At 42.8% G+C, this 15,308-nt stretch overlaps 1 protein-coding gene and 1 long non-coding RNA gene across 2 annotated transcripts in view; both read right to left on the bottom strand.

The window, feature by feature from the left end:
• The window catches only part of LOC145722177 (uncharacterized), a 423,749-nt gene that overhangs the window by 352,351 nt on the left and 56,090 nt on the right, over positions 1-15,308 (bottom strand). The gene's annotated exons all lie outside the window — the stretch shown is intronic.
• Positions 1-15,308, bottom strand: part of ZNF485 (zinc finger protein 485) — a 98,118-nt gene that overhangs the window by 45,410 nt on the left and 37,400 nt on the right. The gene's annotated exons all lie outside the window — the stretch shown is intronic.

Below are 15,308 nucleotides of genomic sequence, written 5' to 3'. Positions count from 1 at the left end.
TTGAAAAAAAAATTTTCAGAGTTCAAGGGTTGCAGTAGGCTTGATACTTTACAAGTACTTGATTTGAACAAAGACCTTTGGATATCCTCAGTATTCATCAATTATATCCAATTGATAATCCTGTCCCTAATTTAGCAAAAGATATAGTTTACAGATTATTTGTTGACTACTCGAGACTTTACAAATCTTAAAATTCATATCCATTCAGTGAGTGCTATTTCCTTTCTATATGAATTGTTTAATATCTTAAAATCAAAATACTAATGAATATATTTAATTCTTTTTTTTTTAAGATTTTATTTCTAGTAATCTCTATACCCAGTGTGGGGCTCGAACTCAGAACCCTGGAATCAAGAGTTGCACGCTCTACTAACTGAGCCAGCTAGGCACCCCTATTCTTTTAATTCTTCCTACCATCTGCCCTAGCCAGAGTTAGGGGAGAGAAAGAAATATGGAAGCTCCTATGCCTTTCTCTTTGTACATCATTGATAAGAAAGGGTCATAACTGGTCATGGGGTGCAACACTGAACCCTAGATAATGAAAGCAGAGTTCAAAGCAAGATGCTCTAAGTAGTTGTGAGAGTAAACTGGCACTGGATTGGTACCTGAGAGCAGGTGAGAACAACAAGTAGGTTCAAGAGGTAGATCTGGAAAAAGCTAATACATAGGAGCATGTGGTAATTGATCAGCAAGGGCTACAGATATCATGTCAGTGTTTGGTCAGCTAAGCAAAATGACTAGCAGAGAAAGGACTAGAAAATGTGCTTTTTGTTAAATATCTCTCTGGACAGCATTAAAATGCTAAAAAAAAATTTACATTTTTAAAACCACAGTAATAAAGAGAATAGGAGAAAGACCACAACAAACAAGGAATCTCAACAAAAATTTGAAAAGTGAAGGAGGATGGCTATTGTATCAGAGCAGAAGCAGGTGCCATTTATAGTAGGTAAGGACAAAAAGGAGCCAGTTTGGCTCCAGGCTCAGAAATGCTTAATACTGTAGAAGACAGGAGTGAGACATGAAGGGAAGGCAGTGAAATTAATGGCCTGTTGTATATGGAACATTCACTTAATCCCATACACACATGCCCTCCTCCCCAACCCCTGTGCACTTGCCAACCAGAGATTTACCCTTCAGCAAGAGATGGAAGTTTCTTCTCTGCCGAAATTGAATGACTCCGAGAGAGAGACCTCTATTTCTGGCATTTGAGAATCCAACAGTAAAGCAGTTGTCTTCTAGCTCCATTACTCTTAGAGTTTCAAAATGCCTGAAATATAAACTGAAAGTCAGGGGGCACCTGGCTGGCTCAGCTGGTGGAGCATGCAACTCTCCATCTCAGGGTTGTGAGTTCAAGCCCCATGTTGGGCATGGAGCCTACTTTAAAAAAAAAAAAAAAACCTAGTAAAATTGAAATAAATATAGGCAAGTTTTCAAGTATAGATATTTCAATAATTAAATGATAATAAAAATAGAAAATCAGTTAAGAGTTAAGCATCTGCCTTTGGCTGGGGTCATGATCCCAGGGTCCTGGGATCCAGCCCCATGTCAGGCTCCCTGCTCATAGGGAGCCTGCTTCTCCCTTTCTTCTCCATTCCTGCTCTCTCTTACTGTCTCTCTCTCTCAAATAAATAAATAAAATCTTTAATTTAAAAAAAGTACATAATACTATCAACTAACTTGATTAAATGACATTTATAGACCACCACCCAACAACAGCATAATATGCATTATTTTCCGGTGTACATATTATGGGCTATAAAACAAGTTTCAAATGATTTAAAAGAATGAAAACAATACAAAGATGTTCTATGACCAGAACAGAATTAAATTAGAAATCACTAACAGGAAGATATCTGAAGAATTCCCAAATATTTGGAAATTAAATCACCTTCCTAAATAAGCCCTGAATTAAAGAGGAGGTAAAAAGAAAAATTTGAAAATATTTTGAGCTAGGACACCTGGGTGGCTCAGTTGGTTAAGCATCTGCCTTCAGCTCAGGTCATGATCCCAGGGTCCTGGGATTGAGCCCCATGTTGGGCTCACTGCTCAGCAGGAAGTCTGCTTCTCCCTCTCTCTCAAATAAATAAATAAAATCTTTAAAAAAAAAGAAAAAATATTTTGAACTAGTCTATGCCCATACCACCCTGAACGTGCCCAATCTCGTCTGAAAAGATTTTGAACTGAATGAATATATTGAAATTGTTGGATCTAGCCAAAGCAGTGTGGAATTTTAACTTTTGCCAATAAATTCAACAACTTAAGTGAAATGTAAAAAGTCCTTGAAAGGCACAAACTACCAAAGCTCACTCAAGAAGAAAAAGGAGGGGCACCTGGGTGGCTCAGTCAGTTAAGCGTCTGCCTTTGGCTCAGGTCATCATCTTGGGGTCCTGGGATCAGGTGGTATTGGGCTTCCTGCTCAGCGGGGAGTCTTCTCCCTCTCTCATCGCCGCCCCCCTGCTCATGCTTTCTCTCTCTCTAATAAATAAAATCCTTAAAATAAATAGATAAGTAAATAATATTTTTAAAAATTTAAGAAAAAGAAAACGTGAATAGCCCTAATAAGTTGAATTTCTGGCTGACAGCCTTCTCACACAGAAAAAGTACAGGCCCAGATGGCACAAATGAATTCTACCAAACATTTAAGGGAGACATATTAACAATTCTACAAAAACTCTTCTAGGAAGAAATACTTTACAACTCATTTATGAGCCAACATTGCCCACATACCAAAGCCAGAAAAAGACCTCACAAGAAAAGAAAATCATACATCAACATCTCTCATAAACAGATGCAAAAATTCTTTTAAAAAATAGCAAATAGAAACTGCTATCTATAAAAGATGGTAATACATCATAGAGTTTATTCTAGAAATGCAAGTTTGCATTAGCATTCAGAATCAATGGATTTAATCATACTAACATAGTAAAAAAGAAAATCTGTATCTTTTTTAAAATGTAGAAAAAGTATGTGAAAAAAAATCAACACTCATTCATGATTAGAAACTCTCAATTGATAAGGAATTAAAGGGATCATCCTCAATTTACTAAAGGGCATCTATGGAAGAACCTGCATCTGACATACTTAATGGTAAAATAAAAAGCAGTTTCCTCATAAAACTGGGAAGAAGGCAAAGATGTCTACTCCTCTTCTAGCCAACATTGTCCCAGACGTAGCCAGTACAACAAGGCAGTGAAAAGAAAAAGGAAGGGGCCACCATAAGTCTCAGCAGGCACCGTGTACCAGCCTGCACTGGGTTTGGGGCAACTGAGTTGGGCCTGAGGAGCACACCTTAAGAAATAGAAGAAATAGAGCATAAATAGAAGAGACACAGAAACCCAGGCACATGAAGGGAGAATGCCATGTGACAGCAGAGACACTGGAGTTGTGCAGCTTCTAGCTGAGACACAATGAGGATGGACAGCCACTACCAGAAGCTAAGAGAAATAAACAATGTAAATAAAAACAAAAACTATAAAGTGCCTCGAAGAAAAAACACAAATCATAAAAAGGAAAAATTGGTAAATTGGATTTCGATGTTAAGATTTCATATGAAGAAAATAACTATGGACTGAGAGAAAATACTTGTAGAACATACATCTGATAAAGGAAGACTTGTATCCAAATCTATAAAGAACTCTTAAAATCCCTCTCCCTCTGCCTGCCTGCCTGCCTACTTGTGATCTCTCTCTGTCAAATAAATAAAATCTTAAAAAAAAAAAAAGTGGATAAAAGATTTGGGTTTTTTTTAATATTTTATTTATTTCACAGAGAGAGACACAGCTAGAGAGGGAACACAAGCAGGGGGAGTGGGAGAGGGAGAAGCAGGCCTCCCGCGGAGCAGGGAGCCCAATGCGAGGCTCGATCCCAGGACCCTGGGATCATGACCCAAGCCGAAGGCAGACGCTTAATGACTGAGCCACCCAGGCACCCCTAGAATAGCTAAAATTTGAAAGGCATAATAATACCAAGTATTGGCAAGAACATGGAGCAAGCTGCTGGCAGAAATACAAAATAGCCATTTGGAAAATAATTCGACTATTCTTACAAAGTGAGATATTCACTTATCGCAGAGCCTGGCAATCCCACTCCTAGGTGTTTACAAAGAGCAGTGAAAACATTGTCATCCAAAGCTTTTATGTGAATGTTCATAGCAGGCTTACACATAATAAGCATACTATTCATAATGGAAACAACCTAAGTGTCCATCAGCAGGTGAATGAGTAAACAACAATAAAAAAAAAATACAACAGAATGAATCTCAAAAGCATTATGCTATATGAAAGAAATCAGACTTAAAATGTTACATAATGTATAGGAAATTCTAGAAAAGACAAATCTATGAGAGAAGGCAGTTGACTGGTGGTTAGGGGATAGGAGAGAGGTGACTGACTACAAAGTGGAATAACAGATGGAAAATGTTCACTCAGCTGTGGTGGCAATGACATGAGTACATTCATTGAACTATTTACATAAAATGGGTAGATATTATATATAAATTTTACATGGTATATAAATCTAAATCAATAAAACTAATTAAAACACATGCATACACATACACCAGTGCACATTTTTTGTATTGTGTATGATAAGAACACTTAACATGACATCTTCACTCTTTTTTTTTTATTTATTTATTGAGAGAGATAGTGATAGAGAGCATGAGAAGGGGAGAGTCAGAGGGAGAAGCAGACTCCCCGCTGAGCAGGGAGCCCGATGCGGGACTCGATCCCCGGACTCCAGGATCATGACCTGAGCCGAAGGCAGTCGCTTAAACAACTGAGCCACCCAGGCGCCTGAGATCTGCACTCTTAACAGATTTGTAAGTGCACAATGTGGTACTGTTAACTATAGGCACAATGTGGGGCGCCTGGGTAGCTCAGTCGGTTAAGCGTCTGCCTTCGGCTCAGGTCATGATCCCGGGGTCCTGGGTTCGAGCCCTGCGTCGGGCTCCCTGCTCAGCGGGAGGCCTGCTTCTTCCTCTCCCACTCCCCCTGCTTGTGTTCCCTCTCTCGCTGTCTCTCTCGCTCTGTGTCAAATAAATAAAATCTTTAAAAAAATAAAATAAAAAAAACTATAGGCACAATGTTGGACAGGAGATCTCTAAAACTTACTCATCTTGCATAACTGAAGCTTCATACCTGTTGAAGTGCAGCCCTCTATCTCCCCCTCCCCGCAGCCTCTAGCAACCAACATTTTACTTTCAGGTTCTGTGGGTTTGTCTATTCTATGAAGTACTAGTGCACATCATTTTGGAATAGTAAAACTGCTTTGTTTTCGCAGGATCTCTTAACTGGCAGTATTGGCAGATTGCTTTACTGTTGAAAAGTGGGGTTAGGTACTCTTTGCTATCAGACAGATGTTAAGACAGATGTTAACCATGGGTTTCTCTGAGCTTAGGGAAACATTCTCCCCACACTATTTTTGTTCAGTTTTCCTCTGAACAGCCACCAACTGTTTGCTATTTTCCTATGAACACTGAAATTCATTTACATGCGTTTTCTTCCCAAAGTTCTGAGACTGCATGGGTCTTGGGATTTTATAAGAATTAAAATCTTGATTTGTAATAGTCCTTTGATGCTTCTTCTTGAACATCCACCACTCTGTCCTCATTTGGGGGAATCTGATGAGATACTCCTCCTTTTACTCAGTAAAGTTTCATTTGTCTTCATCTTCTTTAAGTCTTGTTTTTTTTTTTTTAAAGATTTTATTTATTTATTTGACAGAGACACAGTGAGAGAGGGAACACAAGCAGGGGGAGTGGGAGAGGGAGAAGCAGGCTTCCCGCGGAGCAGGGAACCCGATGCAGGGCTCAATCCCAGGACCCTGGGATCATGACCTGAGCCAAAGGCAGACACTTAACGACTGAGCCACCCAGGCACCCTTCTTTAAGTCTTTTTGCACCCCATTTCATTCAGGCCTTTCTTCAGTGACATCTCTTGGGGCACATTCTTCCCTGAACATCCTATTTCTCTCCCTATTTTTAATGCATTTAATTTCATTATTTCATTAAATCATCCATTCACTCACTCTCTATTAGGCTTAGAAGTTGAGGACACATCAGTGAATAAACTCTAACCACAAAGGGAAAAAAGCTGGTAAATTGGAACACATTAAGATTTTCTGTGCAAAAAAAAATACTATTAAAGTAAAAAGGCAGGACGCCTGGCTGGCTCAGTTGGTAGAACACATGACTCTTGATCTCAGGGTTGTGAGTTCCAGCCCCACATTGGGTGTAGAAATTACTTAAAATCTTACAGAAAAAGAAAAAAAAGTAAAAAGGCAAGCCATGGTGGATGAAGATACCTGCAATACTTCTACCTGACAAAGACCTTATATCAAGAATATATAAATAAGGGGCGCCTGGGTGGCTCAGTTGTTAAGCGTCTGCCTTCGGCTCAGGTCATGATCCCAGCGTCCTGGGATTGAGTCCCACATCGGGCTCCCTGCTTGGTGGGAAGCCTGCTTCTCCCTCTCCCACTCTCCCTGCTTGTGTTCCCTCTCCCGCTGTCTCTCTCTCTTAAAAAATAAATAAAATCTTTTAAAAAAGTATATAAATAAAACGGGCGCCTGGGAGGCTCAGTCAGTTGTGTCAGACCCTTGATTTCAGCTTAGGTTGTGAGATCAAGCCCCGTGATGGGCTCCGAGCTGGGCAGGAGCCTGCTTAAGATTCTCTCTCCCTCTCTCTCTGCCCACCCCCTCAAAAAAAAAAAAAAAAATATATATATATATATAAAACCTATAAATTAATAAGACAAAAGCTGGCAACACAACAGAAAAATGAACAAAAGACTTAAGCACTTCACAAATAAAGCCTATCCAAATAGCCAATAAACCACGTGTTAAAATATTCTACTTTATTAGCCATCAAGGAAATGCAATTAAAATCACAAGGCAGGGGCACCTGGCTGGCTGGCTCAGTCGGTAGAGCATGCAACTCCTAATCCCGGTGTCATGAGATCAAGCCCATATTGGGCATAGAGCCTACTTTAATAAAAAACAAAACAAACAAAAAACCCACAAGGCAGAACTCCACATCCATCCTAATGGCTAAAGTGAAAAGGCAGACAATACCTGCATTCGTGAGGACATGGAGCATCTGCAACTCTGCTACACCACTGGTGAGAATCTAAATTGAAGTAACCAGGTTGGAAAACGATGGCGGAATCTACTAAAGCTGACTATATGCATACCAAATGGCCCAGCAATGTTACTTTTGGTTTATGTTCAACAGAAATGGGCCCATTTGTTCACCTAAAGCCTTCACTGGACTGTTAATAGCACCACTCTTTGTGCCAAGAACTGAAAATTCTCCAGTGCTCGTAACAGAATGGGTAAAGTGTGGTATATGACACAGGGGAATATTACACTGCACTGACAATGAGCAGACCACAATTACATGCAACTATAGGGATGAATCTCACAAACACAATGTCAAATGGAAGAAGCCAGACATGAAATATTTACATTGTGTGATTTATACCAAATGAATAGAATTAGTCCAAGAATCAGCCATTGCCTATATCTATTATCTGATAACAGACATGAAGCCAGATGCAAAGTTAACCAAAAATATTTCTCCCAAGGCCATGCTACAGATATAAAGTGCCATCATGACCCCCTTCTTCAAGTTACTGCTGCCTTTTTACTAATAAGGCACCAGTCCTGCCTCGCTGTTCCCATCTGAGCAAACATTATGGAGATACTTAATTGCTAAGCTGCCTTATGACAGCTCCCAATTTAGAGCTGATCCCCTCTTCCCCTTGGTCCCCCTCAGAATTATTCAACCCAATCCCAGCCTTTCCCTGGTCCCTCTTCTTACCAAAATGCACTCAAGTTGCCGAGGTGCCCTCCCTTGTTGCAGCAAGCCAGTAAGCCTGCACTTGGACTAAATTGTCCTTGCTGGTCCTGGTTGGGCATTAAAAAATATAGCAAAAGCAAGAAAAAATAACACATGGGGTTAGAAGTCAGGATTAACACTGGAGAGGTAAGGGACTGTGAGGGGGCACAAGGATGACATCTGTAGTGTTGTTAATACTGAATTTCTTGAACCAACTGGCGGTTATGCAAGTGTGTTCACTTTTATGTATATTAGTTGAGCTGTATACTTATAGTTTGGGCACTTTTCTCTATGTTATACTTAAATAAAAAGTTTGCTTTTATTTATTTAAGAGAGATCACAGAGGAAGAGGGAGAAGTAGACTTGCCACTGAGCAGGGAGCCCAATGCCGGACTCGATCCCAGGACCCCAAAATCATGACCTGAGCCAAAGGCAGACACTTAACCGACTGAGCCACCCAAGGCACCCCCAAAAGTTTACTTTTTGGAAAGAGCAGTCTCCCTATTCCTGTGTCCATCATGTCTGCTCACAGGCTGTCTACTCACAGTCTGCCCTTGACTGCATTGCACCTACTTGTCATCTGATTATAATCAGTAGGGTGATCAGAGGCTTCATCTCCTATATCTAGGGAGTCTAGTCTTTGTAGTATACTCTCCTCTTGGGACTTTTGGGACAACATTGTCTGAAAACACATGGTTTTATACCTGGTATTGTGTGTCCACTTGTGCTAACAATTTTTCCTATTCTTGGTACAGTTCTTAATTTTTCTGGAAAAATTCAAGTTAGTTTCCAGTGTCTATTCTTCTTGACTTGCACAAGTAGAAATTGATCTATAATTTTTTTTTAATTTTATTTATTTATTCATGAGAGACAGAGAGAGAGAGAGAGGCAGAGGGAGAAGCAGGCTCCCAAGGAGCAGGGAGCCCGATGCGGGACTCGATCCCAGGACCCTGAGATCATGACCTGAGCCGAAGGCAGACGCTTAACCATCTGAGCTACCCAGGCACCCAGAAATTGATCTATAATTTTAAGCAACTATATTTAATAGAAGAGAACATATAAACATGCACATTCCATGTAATATTCAATATAAGAAACAGAATATTCCTATATATCCATAGCTGAAAATGGGTCCTCTGGCTTTCGACTATAAAAGGTCTTAGAGGAGGGGGGCGCCTGAGTGGCTCAGTCGGTTAAGTGTCCGCCTCTTCACTTCCACTCAGGTCATGATTTCAGGGCTGTGAGATGGAGCCCTCTGTTGGGCTCCATGCTCAGCGGGGAATCTGCTGGAGATTCTCTCTCTCTCTCTCTCCCTCTCCCTCTGCCCCTCCCCTCGCTCACACACTCATGCCCTCTTTCTCTCTCTCTCTCTCAAATAAATAAATAAATAAATCTTTAAAAAAAGAAAAAGTCTTGGGGCTCCTGGCTGGCTCAGTCAGTGGAGCATGCGACTCTTGATGTCAGGGTTGTGGGTTTGGGCCCTACGTTGGGTGTAGAAATTACTTAAAAATAAAATATTTTTTTTTATCTTATGTTATGTTAATCACTATACATTACATCATTAGTTTTTTATGTAATGTTCCATGATTCATTGTTTGCGTATAACACCCAGTGCTCCATTCAATACGTGCCCTCTTTAATACCCATCACCAGGCTAACCCATCCCCCCACCCAAAAATAAAATATTTTTAAAAATTAAGTAGGATGTCTTTAAAAAAAATAAAATAGGGGCGCCTGGGTGGCTCAGTCATTAGGCATCTGCCTTCAGCTCGGGTCATGATCCCAGGCTCCTGGGATCAAGCCCCGCATCGGGCTCCCTGCTCCAAGGGAAGCCTGCTTCTCCCTCTCCCACTCCCCCTGCTTGTGTTCCTTCGCTCGCTGTCTCTCTCTCTGTCAAATAAATAAATAAAATCCTTAAAAAAAATAAAAATATAAAATAAAATAAAATACAATGAGGAGCGCCTTGGTGGCTCAGTCAGTTAAGCAGCAGACTCTTGATTTCAGCTAAGGTCATGATCCATGTGGGGCTCCCCACTCTGCAGGGAGTCTGCTTGAGGATTCTCTCTCCCACTGCCCCTCTCCCTGCTCAAGTTATTTCTCTCTCTCTAAAATAAATAAATAAATCTTTTTTAAACAATGAGTCTTTAGGCTTTGTTTTTAGATAAAATAAGCCTAGCTGAAGGGAAGTCATGAGCAAAGACAGGGATGAAGAATGGTGATGGACTTTGCCCAAGACTCAGTCATTAGATCCATTGAGCTGAATGAAAAGAAAAGTGAGGCAAGGCTTGGAAAATAAGTTGGTGAGGGGGAAGACAGCCCCCACCCCGTGACAAGCTGAAGAGTCCCTGGTTCTAAGACCTAAGATGGTGGAGGACGAAGAGCAGCAGGGGAATGCAGTGACTCAAAATAAATATGTAACAACTTTATTGATCCATTAGAAAAAATAAAAGCTACAGTGTAACTCACATCCCCACCTGGGCTAAACCCTTTAGCACAGATTATGGTCCTTAAGTACTGGTTCTCCTCAATGTCCGAAGTTAATTTTTAATCAATGATTTCATCCTGGAAATAAGATTTTAAATCATCCTTCTTCATTCACATTAGGATAACAATTCAGATCTGCATCCTGTGTCATATGTAAGAAAAGGAACATGGTAGGAGAGCTATGACTCCATAAGTTCATAGTTAATTTGTGCAACAATAAAATGGTAAAAATGGCAGCAGTGACAGGCCGCATAGAGATGAGTGTCCAACTGCCCCTACAGAGACACAGTCAGGAATTTGTGCGAAGCAGAGGCAGAGCCATCCCTTATAAAATTGTGAAACTCTTTAACCTAATGAACATTTAGATCTTAGTCAGAAACATTCAGATCCTGACCTTGTTCCCAGACAAGGGTCTGAATGGACCCCCTTGGCTCTCTTAGTAGTCTAGACAGCTGACAGTGACAGCAGAGGCACCTTTCTCTGGAGTCTCCTGTGCCAGTTTCTGCTTCAGGATGGCACCTAGAACCTTCGATGGGAAAGAATATAGCCATCCTGTGCTTGAGACCATCATCAGCTTTAGAGACAATACAAAGCTGCTTCTGGGTTTGCTGACGTGACTTCAGACATCCCAGAATAGGCAATTCCTTCACAATTTCAGAGACTGCAAGTGCAGCTACAAAGCCCACAGCTGTGGCAGTGGGTGGAGATGCTCATGCATGCAGGTTTATGTATCTGGAGAGCAGTCTCCAAAAGTAGCACTAATTTAGGGACTATTGCTGAGGCAGGTGCATCTCATGCTCCAACATCAGAGACTAGTGAAGAGTTGGCAGCCACCTCTCCCCTTGTGCATTGCCCTGGGACAGAGGTGATGGGGTTGCAGCCTTCCGGGACTGCTGGCCTTCTGAGCTGAGCTGCTGGAATGTCGGTGGGCAGGCCTGCAGCACCTGCCCCTGCTGTTCTCCCCGGCCGGGCTGCTGACCCTGGCGCTGCTGCTGACCCTGGACCACGGGGGGATGGGGCTGCAGTGTGTGCCTTGCTGTGCTCTCCAGGCAGCCCACTGGCCATGGGGCTGCTGCTGATACTCGACTGTGGGCGGACGGGGCTGCAGCATGTTCCCCTGCTGGTCTCCCCAGCCAGGCTGCTGGCCCCAGGCTGAAAGGTATTGCTGAAGTATCCTCTCGAGACTCTCATCTAAGAGCAATTGCCAAGAAGAAAAATCCTGAAGCATGACCTGGAACAGCCTTTTCATGTCTGACTGTGGATCTCTTACATCAAGAAGTATCTCCTGGGGATTCTTTGGATGCTGAAATTTTAGAAAAGCTTGTAGAAGCATCTTGAGACTTGGACTCAAGGGTTCTTCCCATTTTGGACATTCCTGCAGTGATGGCTGCAAGAGTTGGTGGTTGAATTGCTCAGATAGCCCTAGGTCTTCCCCAGAGGAGCCAGTTAGTGTCCTAAGGGGCCCCTGTCCTGGGATGGGATTTTTGTCTCTGACTTCCCGATTCTGTAGACTTTTCACTGAGAGAATATGTCAAAGGCGAGAGAGTGGTTTGAGCTGCCTGAGGAAGAAGGGGAACTTTGCAAAGCCCCAGAAGGTCCTAAGCTTGCACTGGCCATCACAGGGGAATCTGGGGCCACACCTACGCTCCTGCCTCCAGGGGTCCCAGAGGGAGACTGTTGTCCAGGACCATGTTCTATCTTCCTAGAATCACTGGGCACAGTAAGCTTGTCATCAGAGCCCTTGAGAACAGGCTCTTGTCTAGGGGCCTGGTTCTGCCCCTGGTAGGCCATTGCTTCTCTCCTTGCTTGGTGTCCAGCTCTTCCCAAAACCAAGCGAGAGAATAGAAAGAGAGGGTTAATCCACTTATCCCGTTTAGCACTTCAGTGCCTTATCATGAAATAAATATTTTCTTGATAAGCTCAGTCTTAGTGTTATGTTACCTCTACTCTAAAGAACACAGACACAGCTCAGATCCTTAGCCCAACATGCAGAGATCTTGGTGGCCAGGCCCTATTCTAGCTTTCTATAATCTTTTCTTGGTATTCCCTTCATTCCAGGCTCCCAGAATACTACCCTGCTAAATATCCCAGAATACTTAACCTCTTCTCACACCTATGTGCCTTGACCAAGCCCAGAGAACCCTTCCTGCACTATCTTCCCTATCTTAAGGACCCAGGACACATGGGAAGGGCAATCTTATGTTTGCTGAAATAATGATTTCTCTGATGATGTGACTGCCTTCATCTAGACTTTATCTGTGGAAGCTAACAGATTAGGTTGTGGGCAGAGCAGAATCTGAAGCAGTGTTTCTTGAACTTGGCTTTTTATCAGAATCAGCAAGGAGCCCACAGAGCCCCAGGCTCACTGACACTAGATAGGACCTGGGCTCTACATTTTTACCAAGCTCCCAGATGACACCAATTAAAAACCAAGGTTTGAGAACAGCCCAAAACCTCAAGACATAGCTTAAAGTCCTGCTCTAATATTTGTCAGCTGTGTGGTCCTAGAGAGGTCTAGAATCTCCCTGAACAGTACTTTCCTTGTAGGAAAAAGCGGGGATAGCAAAAGCATCCTACATTTCTTAAAGGCTTTTTTTTTTAGTTTTATGTATTTCTCTTTGGAACCCCAATGGCTTTCTTTTTTTTTTTTTTTTTAAGATTTTATTTATTTGTGAGAGAGATCGAGAAGCAGACTCCTTGCTGAGCAAGGAGCCCGATGCGGGACTCGATCTCAGGACCCTGGGATCATGACCTGAGTCCAAGGCAGATGCCCAACCGACTGAGCCACCCAGGTGCCCCTCTTATAGGCTTTCAAAGGCAAACTAACCCTGAATGGTACCATGATAATGCGCCCTTATCCTGGTAGAAGAGGCTTGCAAGCGTGACAGCTGCAGTCAAGCCTGATGACAATGCTGGTGCCCCAAATCCGCCATGTCCTCGTCCTCTTCCCCTCCAATAGGAGACGTCCAGGACTTTGCTAGGACAGCATTTAGGGCCAGAAAGAATTTGATCCACACACACTGGTAAAGCTTTCTAAAATAGCCAGATGTACAATATGCCAGACAATTTCAAACAGTCTTATCACAATCCTGCGATGGAATGTATCTCGCTAAATATCTGATAGGTTAATTCATGTGTCCAAGTCCCATGGCAGTGGAGAAGTGGCGAAAACAGCCTCTCAGAATCTGAGAGTTGAGTGACTAGTGCTCCGGGAGAGAAGGACAAGGAAGCTACACAACAGGCTACATGACAAAATACATGAAACAGTACTCCCATGATGTGTTCTTCTTCCCACGGCGCGGGGGCCCTTCAAAGAGACCAGGGCAGTGTGACCCTCGCACATCAATTCCCCATGCAGGAACCAGTGCTCTGAGAATCTGGCCTCCAGGAGTCCAAGCCTAGGAAATATCTACATAACTAGGCAACCAAGATGCCATTGCTTCTGCGGTTTCCACACCTCTTTCAAAGCTGCTAATATCAACCAGGGTGTCTGGCGGCCTCCTTAGACGCCTCAGGAATCGCTATGTCTGCTTTCCTTCCTGTAAATTTTGTGAGATTTATAGGGTGCACATGCTGAAGCCTAATCATCTTTGCATCTGATAGAGGCCCTGCCTTCTCAGCACCTGACCCACCGAGGGCCGGAGCCGCGCGGAGCTGTAGAACTCGGCCAGCTCAGAGGCACCACCACAAAGGCAGCCACAGCTTACAGGGCCTGCATCTCCTCACCAGCCAGGGTCCTCGTGCTGCTTCCTGTGAGAATCACCTGGAGAATTCTTTAAAAGTTCAATCTGAACTTCTAGAGATGAGTCTGACGTAAAGAATAAGAACGCTATGGCAATTATGCATCCTCACGGCACCCACGCTGAAGGTGCCAAAGGGGGCAAGATAGAAATGTTCCCCGGAAACCACTGACCTTCCAAGAGAGAGGGTCTTCCTTCTTCCCCACCACCAACTCCTAGCCCCGTGGCAGAGCCCTAGTAAATCACCTGATACTGCCTCTAGTGCATGAGAGGACGTTCAAAGTAAACTGTTTTCCAGATAACCTTTCCTGCCTATAAAATCCAAAAAACTCAAAACAATTATAATATAGAAACATAATATATAGGGCGCCTGGGTGGCTCAGTTGGTTAAGTGACTGCCTTCGGCTCAGGTCATGGTCCTGGAGTCCCGGGATCGAGTCCCGCATCGGGCTCCCTGCTCGGCAGGGAGTCTGCTTCTCCCTCTGACCCTCCCCCCTCTCATGTGCTCTCTCTCATTCTCTCTCTCTCAAATAAATAAATAAAATCTTTAAAAAAAAAAAGAAACATAATATATAAATATACCATATAAAATATAATAATTATAATATTATAATTCCACGAGTGCTAAAGTGAAGCTACTATAGCTATACATTGCTAATAAAGTTATAAATTTGTGCACCTTATCCTGAAAACACTTTGATTAAGGTCCTTTGTCAGAAAAATAGATATCTATTACCCTCTGTCCTTGTAAATCTCTTTTAGGTAGTCTCTCTTGAAGGAATCATTCTCTACAAATCAATGGCTCTCAAGGTGGGGTCCACAGACCAGCAGCATCAGCATCAGTCTCACCTGGGAACTAGTTAGAAAATACATCTCCTCAAGCCCACTCCAGACCTCCTGAATCAGAAGCTCTGGGGGCAGGACCACCCTGTGCTTTAATAAGCCCTCCAAGTGACTCTGATACCCACTAAACTTTGAGAATCACCCCTATAATATAACAGTTCTCAAACTTGGCAGCACATTAATATCACAGCTTAAGAAAATCTCACCTGAGAGATTTTTACTTTAATTAGTCTGGGGTAGGGCCTCAGCAAAGCTCCCCAAGTGATTCCAAAATGCAGTCACATTTAAGAAGTAATTCAATAAAGGGGCGCCTGGGTGGCTCAGTTGGTTAAGCAACTGCCTTCAGCTCGGGTCATGATCCTGGAGTCCCGGGATCAAGTCCCACATCGGGCTCCCTGCTCAGC

The sequence above is a fragment of the Leptonychotes weddellii genome, chromosome 6, assembly GCF_054177405.1.
Source record: "Leptonychotes weddellii isolate Sample4059 chromosome 6, ASM5417740v2, whole genome shotgun sequence".
In the NCBI taxonomy this organism is placed as follows: Eukaryota; Metazoa; Chordata; class Mammalia; order Carnivora; family Phocidae; genus Leptonychotes; species Leptonychotes weddellii.
Note: the sequence above shows the minus strand (reverse complement) of the source record. Positions and strands in the feature narration are given on the sequence as shown.